At 45.6% G+C, this 12,659-nt stretch overlaps 1 pseudogene; it reads left to right on the top strand.

The window, feature by feature from the left end:
- Nucleotides 1-1,021: 1,021 nt before the first annotated feature.
- Nucleotides 1,022-5,275, top strand: LOC121575779 (annotated as a pseudogene).
- The last annotated feature ends 7,384 nt before the right edge of the window (nucleotides 5,276-12,659 follow it).

The following is a 12,659-nucleotide window of genomic DNA, read 5'->3' as shown; positions in this document are numbered from 1 at the left end:
TAGAGAGGAGGGAGTGAAAAGATGCCAGGTCGGCAGGGAGTTTAGTTTTCTTCCATTTCCGCTCTGCAGCCCGGAGCTCTGTTCTGTGAGCTCGCAATGAGTCATCAAGCCACGGAGCTGGAGGGGAGGACCGAGCCGGCCGGGAGGATAGGGGACACAGAGAGTCAAAGGATGCAGAAAGGGAGGAGAGGAGGGTTGAGGAGGCAGAATCAGGAGATTGGAGGGAGAAGGATTGAGCAGAGGGAAGAGATGATAGGATGGAAGAGGAGAGAGTAGTGGGAGAGAGAGAGCGAAGGTTGCGGCGGCGCATTACCATCTGTGTAGGGGCAGAGTGAGTAGTGTTGGAGGAGAGCGAGAGAGAAAAGGACACAAAGTAGTGGTCGGAGACATGGAGGGGAGTTGCAGTGAGATTAGTAGAAGAGCAGCATCTAGTAAAGATGAGGTCAAGCGTATTGCCTGCCTTGTGAGTAGGGGGGGACGGTGAGAGGGTGAGGTCAAAAGAGGAGAGGAGTGGAAAGAAGGAGGCAGAGAGAAATGAGTCAAATGTAGACGTAGGGAGGTTGAAATCCCCCAGAACTGTGAGGGGTGAGCCATCCTCAGGAAAGGAGCTCATCAAGGCGTCAAGCTCATTGATGAACTCTCCAAGGGAACCTGGAGGGCGATAGATGACAAGGATATTAAGCTTAAATGGGCTAGTGACTGTGACAGCATGGAATTCAAATGAGGAGATAGACAGATGGGTTAGGGGAAACATTTAGAATGTCCACTTGGGAGAGATGAGGATTCCTGTGCCACCACCCCTCTGACCGGATGCTCTCGGGGTATGCGAGAACACATGGTCAGACGAGGAGAGAGCAGTAGGAGTAGCAGTGTTTTCAGTGGTAATCCATGTTTCCGTCAGGCATACCACTGGTCTACTATAGGACATTGATTATATTAGCTCTTTCTAAGAGTGTATATCTGTTCAGGCATACCACTGGACTTTGCTTCAGACTGTGTGTTTGTTTCCATTCAGGCGTACCACGGCCAACACCATGCTATGGAGGTCCTGGTTCAGTCTCTGCTGGATCTAGACGTGAGGAACAGCCAGGGGCGCACCCCTCTGGACCTGGCTGCCTTTAAAGGCCATGTGGAGTGTGTTGACGTCCTCATCAACCAGGGAGCCTCCATCCTGGTTAAAGACTTCACCCTGAAGAGGACCCCCATCCACGCTGCAGGTATGCATAGGATATCACGTAAGACCTAGAGATTCTGTAATTCAAAAGTTTTCCTGACCAAGATGGAGATTTGTTTGGTCATGTTGCTACGACGCCAATGTCCACTCTAGGGATGTTTATATAGTATAGTGTGAAATGCCCACTACACACTGATCTAAGGACATTTTTTGTCATGTTCCCCACTAATGGTTGAGGATCTGGGGAGGGTAAGCTGATCCTAGATCAGTGCACAGGGGGACTTCTATCCAGAGCCAGGTACACAGCTAGCAGGTGACAGGCTTCGAGGGCCTCAGCCCCAAAATGATTTATTATCTGCTGTGTTAACATCATGAGGATGTCATCTACCGATACCACTGTTCTAGAAATCTGTCTGTTCATGTGAAGGTAATAGTCGTCCAGCAATCAGCTCATATCCTCTCTGTTTAGCCTCCTCTAGCTACCAACGGTCAATCATCTCACATTCTTCTATCCTCTGTATTTATCCTCCTCTAGCTACCAACGGTCATTTAGAGTGTTTGCGTTTGCTGATTGGAAATGCTGACCTCCAGAGTGCAGTGGACGTTCAAGACGGGAATGGACAGTAAGTCAATTGGGTTTTGGATACAATTCCTGAAATAAAGAGATTTTGACACTAGGTATACGTCCCAAATGGCACCCTATGCCCTACTTGGTGCACTACTTTAAACCAGAACCCTATGGGTTCAGGTCAAAGGTAGTGTACCATATAGGGAATAGGTTGCCATTTGGGACTCATCTTAGTTATTACCAGTTTGTAATATGACCTTGTTGTCTTGTGTATCAGAACCCCTCTGATGCTGTCGGTGCTGAGCGGACACACAGACTGTGTGGACTCACTGCTCAACAAGGGAGCCAGCGTAGAAGCCAAAGACAAGTGGGGCAGAACAGCGCTACACAGAGGGGGTGAGGAGGAGAGCTGGCTGTATACGCTCACACACAGAAAGAGACGGGGAGGCTTGTTCTGATCTAGGGATGGGGCCATTGAACTACTAGGGATGGCTTTGGGGTGGGATCTAGCATGGAATATAAGTTATGCCCAAATATACATATTATCTTCAGAAAAGTAGTTGTCCATGGGTAGTGGTGTATTCATCCCTGTAGGGGGACCTGCCTCCAGACATCATTTTAAATAATTGATGATTCATTATTATATCATTGATTATTAGTTATTCAAATCCATTCTTGTCTCCCCGCCCTTCCTCCCAGGCGGTGACGGGTCATGAGGAGTGTGTGGAGGCCCTGCTGCAGCACAGCGCCAGCTTCCTGGTTCGGGACTGTAAGGGGCGGACCCCTGTCCACCTGGCGGCGGCATCCGGACACATCGGGGTGCTGGGGGGGCTCCTACACGCCGCCCAGTCAGTGGAGACCCTCCCGTCATCACAGACAACCAGGGCTACACGCCACTACACTGGGCCTGCTACAACGGTACGTACTGAACTAACGGAACACTAGATATTTTCTGATTTTCTCTCTTCAGCACTGTAAACATGTCCCTGAATTAGGTAGGCCATACAACGGTACGTACTGACTAACTGGACTGTAGCTCTGTTCTCTCCTCCATGAAGTGTACACCCATTCACTCCCTCTTGTGGCTTGAAAAGCATTCGATTGGTGTGGACGGAGCCATGTGGGGGAATGAACAAGACTACAACAGAATTAAGGGTTATGACTCTCAGTGGAGGACCTTACACTGAAACAGGACTTTGTCAGGGATTGTCAGATTTTTAGCTTTCTCTGAGAGTATTGTTGTGGTCTGCAGCGACGTCATCTTTTTCCTGTATGTAATGTTTCCTGCTGGAGCAACCTATTACTTTTAATTATAAATTAAATGAATCAATCTTCCACTAGGCCATGACACGTGTGTAGAGGTGCTGCTGGAACAGGAGGTTTTCCACAAGACTGAGGGCAACTCCTTCAGCCCCCTCCACTGTGCTGTGATCAATGACAACGAGGGGGCTGCAGAGATGCTGATTGACACTCTGGGGCCGGCCATTGTCAACGCCACTGACACCAAGAACCGGTAACTACAGCACATGACAAAGTCCTTTTCTTCTGGAGAATAATGTTGTTAAAATGACCTCTGGGGTTGGATGAGGGATTGTAGATTACTTTTAATACATCTATTAGTGATTTTATATTTCTATGGTATAAACAGGGTTAATTGAACAAACTTGTTTATAACAGTCCTACACGATATCGGTGAAATACGTTTCCTCTCTCCAGGACCCCCCTGCATGCGGCGGCCTTCACGGACCACGTGGAGTGTCTTCAGCTGCTGCTAGGCCACAACGCCCAGGTCAACTCCCCCGACGCCTCCGGGAAGACCTCCCTCATGATGGCTGCTGAGAACGGACAAACCAACGCCGTCGGTATGCAGCCCCCTCTCCTCCACTTTGCCTCGCCAGCCGGCTTAAGTTCAACCTGTCTGTTTTATATTTTAATAAGTCGCTTAATTTCCTCATTGAGTTTCTTTATGTTTCTCTGTCTGTGTCAGAGCTGTTGGTGAGCAGTGCCAAAGCAGAACTCACCCTGCAGGATGCAGTCAAGAACACTGCTCTTCATCTGGCCTGCAGTAAGGTGAGCATTCCCACATCAAGATGACGTTCATCTGAACAGTTGGCTCTCTCTGGTTTAAATTTTGGTCTGACATGTTTGACTCTGGTTTTTAAAGGGGCATGAAACCAGTGCCTTGTTGATATTGAAGAAGATTACAGACAGGAACCTCATCAACTCGACTAACGCAGCCTTACAGACGTACGTATGGTTCAGCTGTATTAATTTGGCCCTGGTCAGAAGAAGTGCACTATATAGGGAATAGTCTGGCATTTGGGAGGTATCCTCATTTTCTGCTGTCTAATCTGACGGTACTTTCTCCTCAGGCCGTTACACGTTGCAGCCAGAAATGGTCTGACGGTGGTGGTGCAGGAGCTACTAGCGAAGGGTGCTAGCGTGCTCGCAGTCGATGAGAATGGTAAGATCCATTACGCTAACACTGTTTTCTTCTGTACTTCTCTTCTCAATGTGTCCACAAATGTTTCTCTCTAATCCACTGCTTGGTTATTGTCTTAACTTTGTATCTCCTAGCCTGGTGTTATTTCATGTTTTTCACCAAAAGCGTTGTAGTAAACGGTGATGCTCCTGAAGTGACCCTCTGCTGTTCTGTTTGAACCCCTCAGGTTACACGCCTGCCTTGGCCTGCGCCCCCAACAAAGACGTGGCGGACTGCCTGGCGCTGATCCTGGCCACCATGATGCCCGTGTCCCCCTGCAACCCGGCGCCCAGCCTGTCCTTCAGTGCCATTAACCACTACACCACCAGCCCCTCCAAGAGTGTGACCTTCGACAGCCTGCCCGTGCTGCGCAGCGAGCACAGCTCCTACTGCAGCTTCAGCAACATCGGCCACCGCGACCACGATGGAGGCTTCTACAAGGATGAGGACCTCAACGACTCAGACTCAGAGACGTACTGAGGGTGGTGGTGGTCGCTGCCCAGGAGGGGAGCCAAGGGCAGGCGGATGGACAGTGAAGTGGGGCAGAGGCCACAAACAAATACACACATACACACCGTGTCTTAAATCACCACAGCCAGCTTTGGGAGGGCACGAGCCGAGACAGTCCGCACAGGAGCCTTAAGAGTCCCGCAGATGGAGAGAAAGAAATGGAGGGAGGGAGGGAGAGGGGAGGCACAACAGGCTGGCTGGCCACACTCATCCTCTCGTACCACCAGGTGTCCTTCCAGCAGATACTGGACTTCAGAGGAACTGCTGCTGCTATACCCCACCTTTACCTTTACCCACAAAGGTCCTAAACGGTAGAAACTGTCCAGCCAACAGACAGACGGACACCTTATGACGGCAATAACCTGTAGTCCTAAGAGATAGTAGCACTTCACTGAGTGAAAAACAGACATGGACCAAAAGATGTGGAAGAAGCCTTTTCAAAACCTGTTTTGACAGTAGAAATGGGATTGAGCGTTTTGGGCTGAGAAAAAACATAAGGAGTGATGTTTCATTTAAGTTTTAAGAGAGTGATGGTCATGTTTATCCGCACACTAAGACAGTCAACGTACCTAGCCTCTTGTCTGTAATCCATGTGGAAGGAGGGGAAATCATTTATGTTTTATGAACAAACATTTTATTAAAATCATTCATGTCTTAAGCTCCTGACCCTCTGTGGGAACCAAAAAATCGTAGTATTTGCTCTCATTAGTAATTTCAAATAAATTCCATCCCCAATGGCACCCTATTCCCTTTATAGTACACTACTTTTGACCTGGGACCATAGGGTTCTGGTCAAAAGTAGTGTACTCTATAAAGAATAGGGTGCCATTTAGGATGTAGATTTTGCATACTGGTATGTGAGCAACATGACTTTTTACATTTGCGTTATTAAACCTACCTAAAATATTTTAGAAAGTAAATTATTCATTCATGTATTCTTTCTTGTGATATTTATGTCATCATCATTTTGTGCCTTCTTTAGTTACTGAGTGGAGGTTAGGAGAGTAGGGGCAGCTGTATGAGCGAAAACAATGATGCACACTAAGTACTACAACGTTTGTGAAAAGCACTGATACTATTCCGAGGCATACGAGGGGGAAAACATGCCTCCCTTGGAGAGGAGAAACACTGTAAACCAATGGTAGGACAGCAGCATTTAGATTTTCTTCTGTTGAAAAAAAAAAAATCTATATTATTTGTCTTGGTCTTATAATCAATGTATTTTGACAGGTTTTGCTTGCTTTAACTTCTTCAAAAAAATGAAACCACTCAATCCTTTTATGTGATGGCTTGTTCAAACCGCCGTTTTTTTGTCTCTTTTTGAAAATCATTTTAACTGGAAATATGTACAATACATATGCTATGTTAGTCAAATCAGGAACAGGAGGTTCACAGGTTTTTCGTGTCCTTTTTTTTCTTTAAAAGGATGAAACTAGCATGTACATATGAAATAGTGACTGAATTCGAAACTCCCATGAATTCTTTCAGTATCTGAAGATTGCTGTATATTTTATGAGTAATAAAATAAAGAAATTAGTTATGTTATTTAATAATGAACTATGGGTTATCTGTTTTATGTGACAACCGCAGTATCAATTTCTAGGTGTCAGGCAGTGACAGTGGTGCTAATCCCAAAAGAAAGGCTACAACGAGGAACAAGAAGTCTATTGGCAAAGTGATGAAAATTGCATTTACTTTGGCCTAACGGTGTGGGTTATGTATTTTATTTTTCATGGCGTCCTCAACATTACAGTTTTAAGGGCAACAATAGCCTACATTTGTTTCCAACTCGCAGGATTTCCATACGTGAGCTTTCAACAGCACAGAGCGTTGCATCAGCACCAGATCGGAAGTGCGTCAAATCTTTACAGCATTGTTACGTCATCACTGATAAACGTTGGAACTGATCAGAAACCGCTGCAGCAGTTCAGTCTGATCCTCCCTAGTGCTGGAGGAATGCGTTCATTTTGGCAAGGAAATGTGCTGATTTTGCAAGGAGATGGAGAATAAAGAGTGCAAGGTAGGCATGTTATTTATTTTTTTAAATCTTCAATTATAGTAATTACTGTGGATTAAATATTGTTTAACAAATGAAATAATGTGCTATTCATGCTGTAATATCAAACTAGAAAGCCTATGGCCGGGGAGTCATGAGAGTTGGCTAAAGGTACAGTAGAATCTGCTGTGGGTCAAAGGTTATGGCATCACCTTCATAAATACGTCCTAAATGGCACCCTATTCCCTATGTAGGCTAGTGCACTACTTTTGACCAAGAGCCATAGAAGGGTTGGCTGACGTCACGAAAATGATGCTCGCGCATCGATGGCCGGAAGTCGTGTATCTTGTTATGATTCTGAACCTCAGCTAACAACAAGCTGCCATGTGGGGAATCGTAGCTCTGTGGCATGTTTCAGCTCATTGTATGGTGTTATTGATACCATGTCTTGTTTTGAGGTGTTTTGACTGATATCATGTCTATGCAATGGCTAAAATTCGCTACCTAGCTAACCAACAACTGTAACAATGTATTTGAGACGAGTTCATTGTTCAAATGTATTTATGGTTGCAATAAACATTTAGAGACTAAATATAGTTTACATGTTGTCAACAGTCTAAGCAAACCCTGTCTATTTTGCCCCATAGTTGCATGCCAGTTTTGTTGCTAAACAACCAACCCCTCTATAGAGTCCCACAGTGGAGGTGTCATAATACCCATAAAACCTAGCGGTCAAACAGGGAAATGGTTCCAATCGTTTTTCCACCATTCATTTTTCCCATAGGCGATTTTAGAAACACATAAAATAAGGGCTGTATTTCGTGTAGGCTTACCCTGGCGTGACGTTTTGTAACCATGTAAATCTCTCTCGGACAAGGTGACTTTTATCAGTATATTCGGCTCCATTTACTCTCAGATTCGAAAATGCTAATTAGCATCAAAGTAGACATCATGCAAAACTACAAATCCCTGCAAGCTCCTGCATGTCATCTCTAGCTGACACCTTTGCTAACAGGTATTGTGTCAATTTAAAACTTGCACATACAGTTCACAGAAATTGTCAATTTAAAGAAATGCAGCCAATTTATTCATATACTACATTTAGCTAACATTAGATAGTTAATCCAGAGATTCTTACCTTTGCCTCGATCAGCATGATCATCATGGCATTTGTAGTTCTTTATGATAGCCACATTAGCAGCTAATAAGCATTACATTTTTTGGGAGGTAAATACAAGAGAATATATTGATAAGTCACCTTGTCCTAGAGAGATTTACACGGTTATCAAAACGTCACACCAGGGTAAGCCTACACGAAACACAGACCTTATTTTAAGTGTTTCTAAAATCCCCAATGGGAAAAATGAATGGTGGAAAAACTCAATTGGTAGAGCATGGCGCTTGTAATGCCAGGGTAGTGGGTTCGATCCCCGGGACCACCCATACGTAAAAATGTATGCACGCATGACTGTAAGTGGCTTTGGATAAAAGCGTCTGCTAAATGGCATATTATTATTATTATTATTATTATTAAAACGATTGGAACCATTTCCCTGTTTGACCACTAGGTTTTATGGGTATTATGACTCATACTGTGGGACTCTATAGGGCTCCAGCCAAAATAAGTGCACTATATTGGAAATAGGGTGCTATTTCGGACACAAGCATAGATATGATGCATTATGATGTGATCACTAGAAAGGATAGAGCCTCTGACCATGGCAATTTGACTGGTAAACTGAACTGTACACCTGATATGATGTTCTGGTGATTCTATTTCTATGAATATGATGCATTATGATGTGACAATGAGAGTTGGGTTAATGGTGCTCTCAAGGCAACCGGGAACTCGAAGAAAAAAAACTAGGTCAAATCATGACGTCTGTGATCTTCAGGTCGGAAAGTCGGAGCTCTAGAAAGATGCCAGAGTTTCCGACTTGGAATTCCTTTTTACATTTTGTGGTGGTAATTTTACCCCCTTTTCCTCCCCAATTTTTCGTGATATCCAATTGGTAGTTACGATCTTGTTACGATCTTGTCTCATCGCTGCAACTCCCCAGCGGGCTCGGGAGAGGCGAAGGTCGAGTCAGGCGTCCTCCAAAACATGACCCGCCAAGCCGCGCTGCTTCCGACTTGGAATTCCGAGTTGGATGACTGTTCAAAAAGATTTTTCCCAGTCGGAGCTTGTTTTTTTTCCCGATTTCCCAGTTGTCTTGAACGCACTGAAGTCGGAAGTCAGAGATTTCCCAGTTGTTTTGAGCACGGCAAAAGGCGACACAGTAGGTGACATCTAAACATGACTTTGTGCTGTCTTTCAGAGGTCAGAGGTCAGTGGGAATGACCTCACCCTCATAGACCTGGATGACCCCATCAATGAAGCTGATGTTATGAAGGAAGTCAGGTAAGTGATTTACACTAATGACACATTTGTGACTGGTTACAGGATCACATAGGCCTACAGATACAGATTCAGTAGTAGGTCAAAGGTCACCGCCTATGGAGAGGTAGGCCCAGAGCTATGTATTTATAGAGTTGGGACATTGAGATATAAACTCAGCAACAAAAAAAGAAACGTCCTCTCACTGTCAACTGCGTTTATTTTCAGCAAACTTAACGTGTAAATATTTGTATGAACATAACAAGATTCAACAACTGAGACATAAACTGAACAAGTTCCACAGACATGTGACTAACAGAACAAAGGGGGGGTCAAAATCAAAAGTAACAGTATCTGGTGTGGCCACCAGCTGCAATAAGTACTGCAGTGCATCTACTCCTCATGGACTGCACCAGATTTGCCAGTTCTTGCTGTGAGATGTTACCCCACTCTTCCACCAAGGCACCAGCAAGTTCCCAGACATTTCTGGGGGGAATGGCCCTAGCCCTCACCCTCCAATCCAACAGATACAGGCTCTTCGCTGACCATGGCAGAACACTGACATTCCTGTCTTGCAGGAAATCACGCACAGAACGAGCAGTATGGCTGGTGGCATTGTCATGCTGGAGGGTCATGTCAAGATGAGCCTGCAGGAAGGGTACCACATGAGGGAGGAGGATGTCTTCCCTGTAACGCACAGCGTTGAGATTTCCTGCAATGACAACAAGCTCAGTCCGATGATGCTGTGACACACCGCCCCAGACCATGATGGACCCTCCACCTCCAAATCGATCCCGCTCCAGAGTACAGGCCTCGGTGTAACGCTCATTCCTTTGACGATAAACGCGAATCCGACCATCACCCCTGGTGAGACAAAACCGCGACTCATCAGTGAAGAGCACTTTTTGCCAGTCCTGTCTGGTCCAGCGACGGTGGGTTTGTGCCCATAGGCGACGTTGTTGCCAGTGATGTCTGGTGAGGACTTGCCTTACAACAGGCCTACAACCCCTCAGTCCAGCCTCTCTCAGCCCATTGCGGACAGTCTGAGCACTGATGGAGGGATTGTGCATTCCTGGTGTAACTCAGGCAGTTGTTGTTGCCATCCTGTACCTGTCCCGCAGGTTTGATGTTCGGATGTGCCGATCCTGTGCAGGTGTTGTTACACGTGGTCTGCCACTGCGAGGACGATCAGCTGTCCGTCCTGTCTCCCTGTAGCGCTGTCTTAGGCATCTCACAGTACGGACATTGCAATTTATTGCCCTGGCCTCATCTGCGTGAACATGCCTTAGGCATGCTGCAAGGAGGCATGAGGACTGCAGATGTGGCCAGGGCAATAAATTGCAATGTCCGTACTGTGAGACGCCTAAGACAGCGCTACAGGGAGACATGACGGTGGCAGACCACGTACGGGCATCTTCGCAGTGGCAGACCCTGGGCATCTTTCTTTTGGTGTTTTTCAGAGTCAGTAGAAAGGCCTCTTTAGTGTCCTAAGTTTTCATAACTACCGTCTGTAAGCTGTTTGTGTCTTAATGACCGTTCCACAGGTGCATGTTCATTAATTGTTTATGGTTCATTGAACAACATTTTACATTTTAGTCATTTAGCAGACGCTCTTATCCAGAGCGACTTACAGTTAGTGAGTGCATACATTTTCATACTGGCCCCCCGTGGGAAACGAACCCACAACCCTGGCGTTGCAAGCGCCATTGCTCTACCAACTGAGCTACAGGGGACTAGCATGGGAAACAGTGTTTAAACCCTTTACAATGAAGATCTGTGAAGTTATTTGGATTTTTAGGAATTATCTTTGAAAGATCCTGAAAAAGGGACGTTTCTTTTTTGCTGAGTTTATGTATACATTACATGACACAGTAGATATCCATATGACAGCTGGCTCCCCATGGGCAATATTGACATTTTAAACAATGCTATGTAACTGAACATCTATAATTAGAATGTACTTATAATGAAAGGATAAATGAAAGGCTCCAAGGCGCTAACATGGAGTCCTTTTAAAAGTTGGCAGAATTCTCTAAATATTTGGCTCTGGATAGGCCGAGTCATCTCAAGAGTATTGGAGCCTATTCTATATATCTATTCTAATTCTAGAATGATTCATTCTAATTCTATGATTCTAATTCTATAATGGGAACACATCCTCACACTCACATTATAGCAGTGACCTAAGAGAGATTCCTTTTTCTCTATCTAGATCCCATAAAGATCACAGAGAGGCTGAGAGACTGACCAAGTTGGACGAGGCTGTTCTAGAGACAGATACCCCAACTCAGTCACAGGAGGTTGAAGGAGAGAGTGAGTTGGACGAGGCTGTTGCCATCCCATCTCAGTCGCAGGAGGTTGAAGGAGAGAGTGAGTTGGACGAGGCTGTTGCCATCCCATCTCAGTCGCAGGAGGTTGAAGGAGAGAGTGAGTTGGACGAGGCTGTTGCCATCCCATCTCAGTCGCAGGAGGTTGAAGGAGAGAGTGAGTTGGACGAGGCTGTTGCCATCCCATCTCAGTCGCAGGAGGTTGAAGGAGAGATTGAGTTGGACGAGGCTGTTGCCATCCCATCTCAGTCGCAGGAGGTTGAAGGAGAGAGTGAGATGGACGAGGCTGTTGCCATCCCATCTCAGTCGCAGGAGGTTGAAGGAGAGATTGAGATGGACGAGGCTGTTGCCATCCCATCTCAGTCGCAGGAGGTCGAAGGAGAGAGTGAGATGGACGAGGCTGTTGCCATCCCATCTCAGTCACAGGAGGTATGATGTATTTTTCTATTACATGTATGACATTTCATTTAGATATTTTGTGTTTTAATGACGCAAAATTGAATTCCAGCCTAACTCTGCTTTCTGTTGTCGCCATCAGGCTGCAGTGGTGACCTTCACTACCGTGACCCACAAGGATGCAACCTCCCAGACCAGCCTCACCCTCAGCAGGGGAAAGAGAAGCTACCCAGACCTACACACCTTTGTGCAGGACATGAAGGACGAGTAAGTTGCTCTTTGGCTTCCCCATGCATCCCCTAGATATGTTCCCTGTCTCAATTGCATACTCCTCGTGTCCTCTCTTCTCGCCTCCCTCAAAACCCATTGGATGAGAAAGCCAGAGGTCCCGCCTTTCTGACCTTCTCATCCAATGGGTTTTGAGAAGGAGGTGAGGAGATTGAGAGTCTCCTATAGTCTCGGGCAAATACAAAGGACTCAACGGACCAAATAACCAATCAGGGATGTCTGGGTGTGGCCTAGTTCCATAGAGGTCCATCCATAACGTAATCTAAGATAATAGAGGTAATTTCCATCCATAACGTAATCTAAGATAATAGAGGTAATGTCCATCCATAACGTAGTCTAAGAGAATAGAGGTAATGTAATTCATTGTGTACTTGCATTTATTTACTTTTCAGCCATTGGAATCTGCTGAGTGAGAATATGCGTGTCGGGGTGAGTTATAGTCACCTCTAAAGTAGTTAATGTTGGTAAAATGGACCAAATATTCATTTGTGGAAATCCTGCAGGACCTTTAATCCTGAACCACTGCTTTAATTGACAAGTT

This window comes from Coregonus clupeaformis, chromosome 10 (genome assembly GCF_020615455.1).
Source record: "Coregonus clupeaformis isolate EN_2021a chromosome 10, ASM2061545v1, whole genome shotgun sequence".
Taxonomy (NCBI): Eukaryota; Metazoa; Chordata; class Actinopteri; order Salmoniformes; family Salmonidae; genus Coregonus; species Coregonus clupeaformis.
The sequence above is the reverse complement of the archived record's forward strand: the minus strand, read 5'-3'. Positions and strand labels throughout refer to the sequence as shown.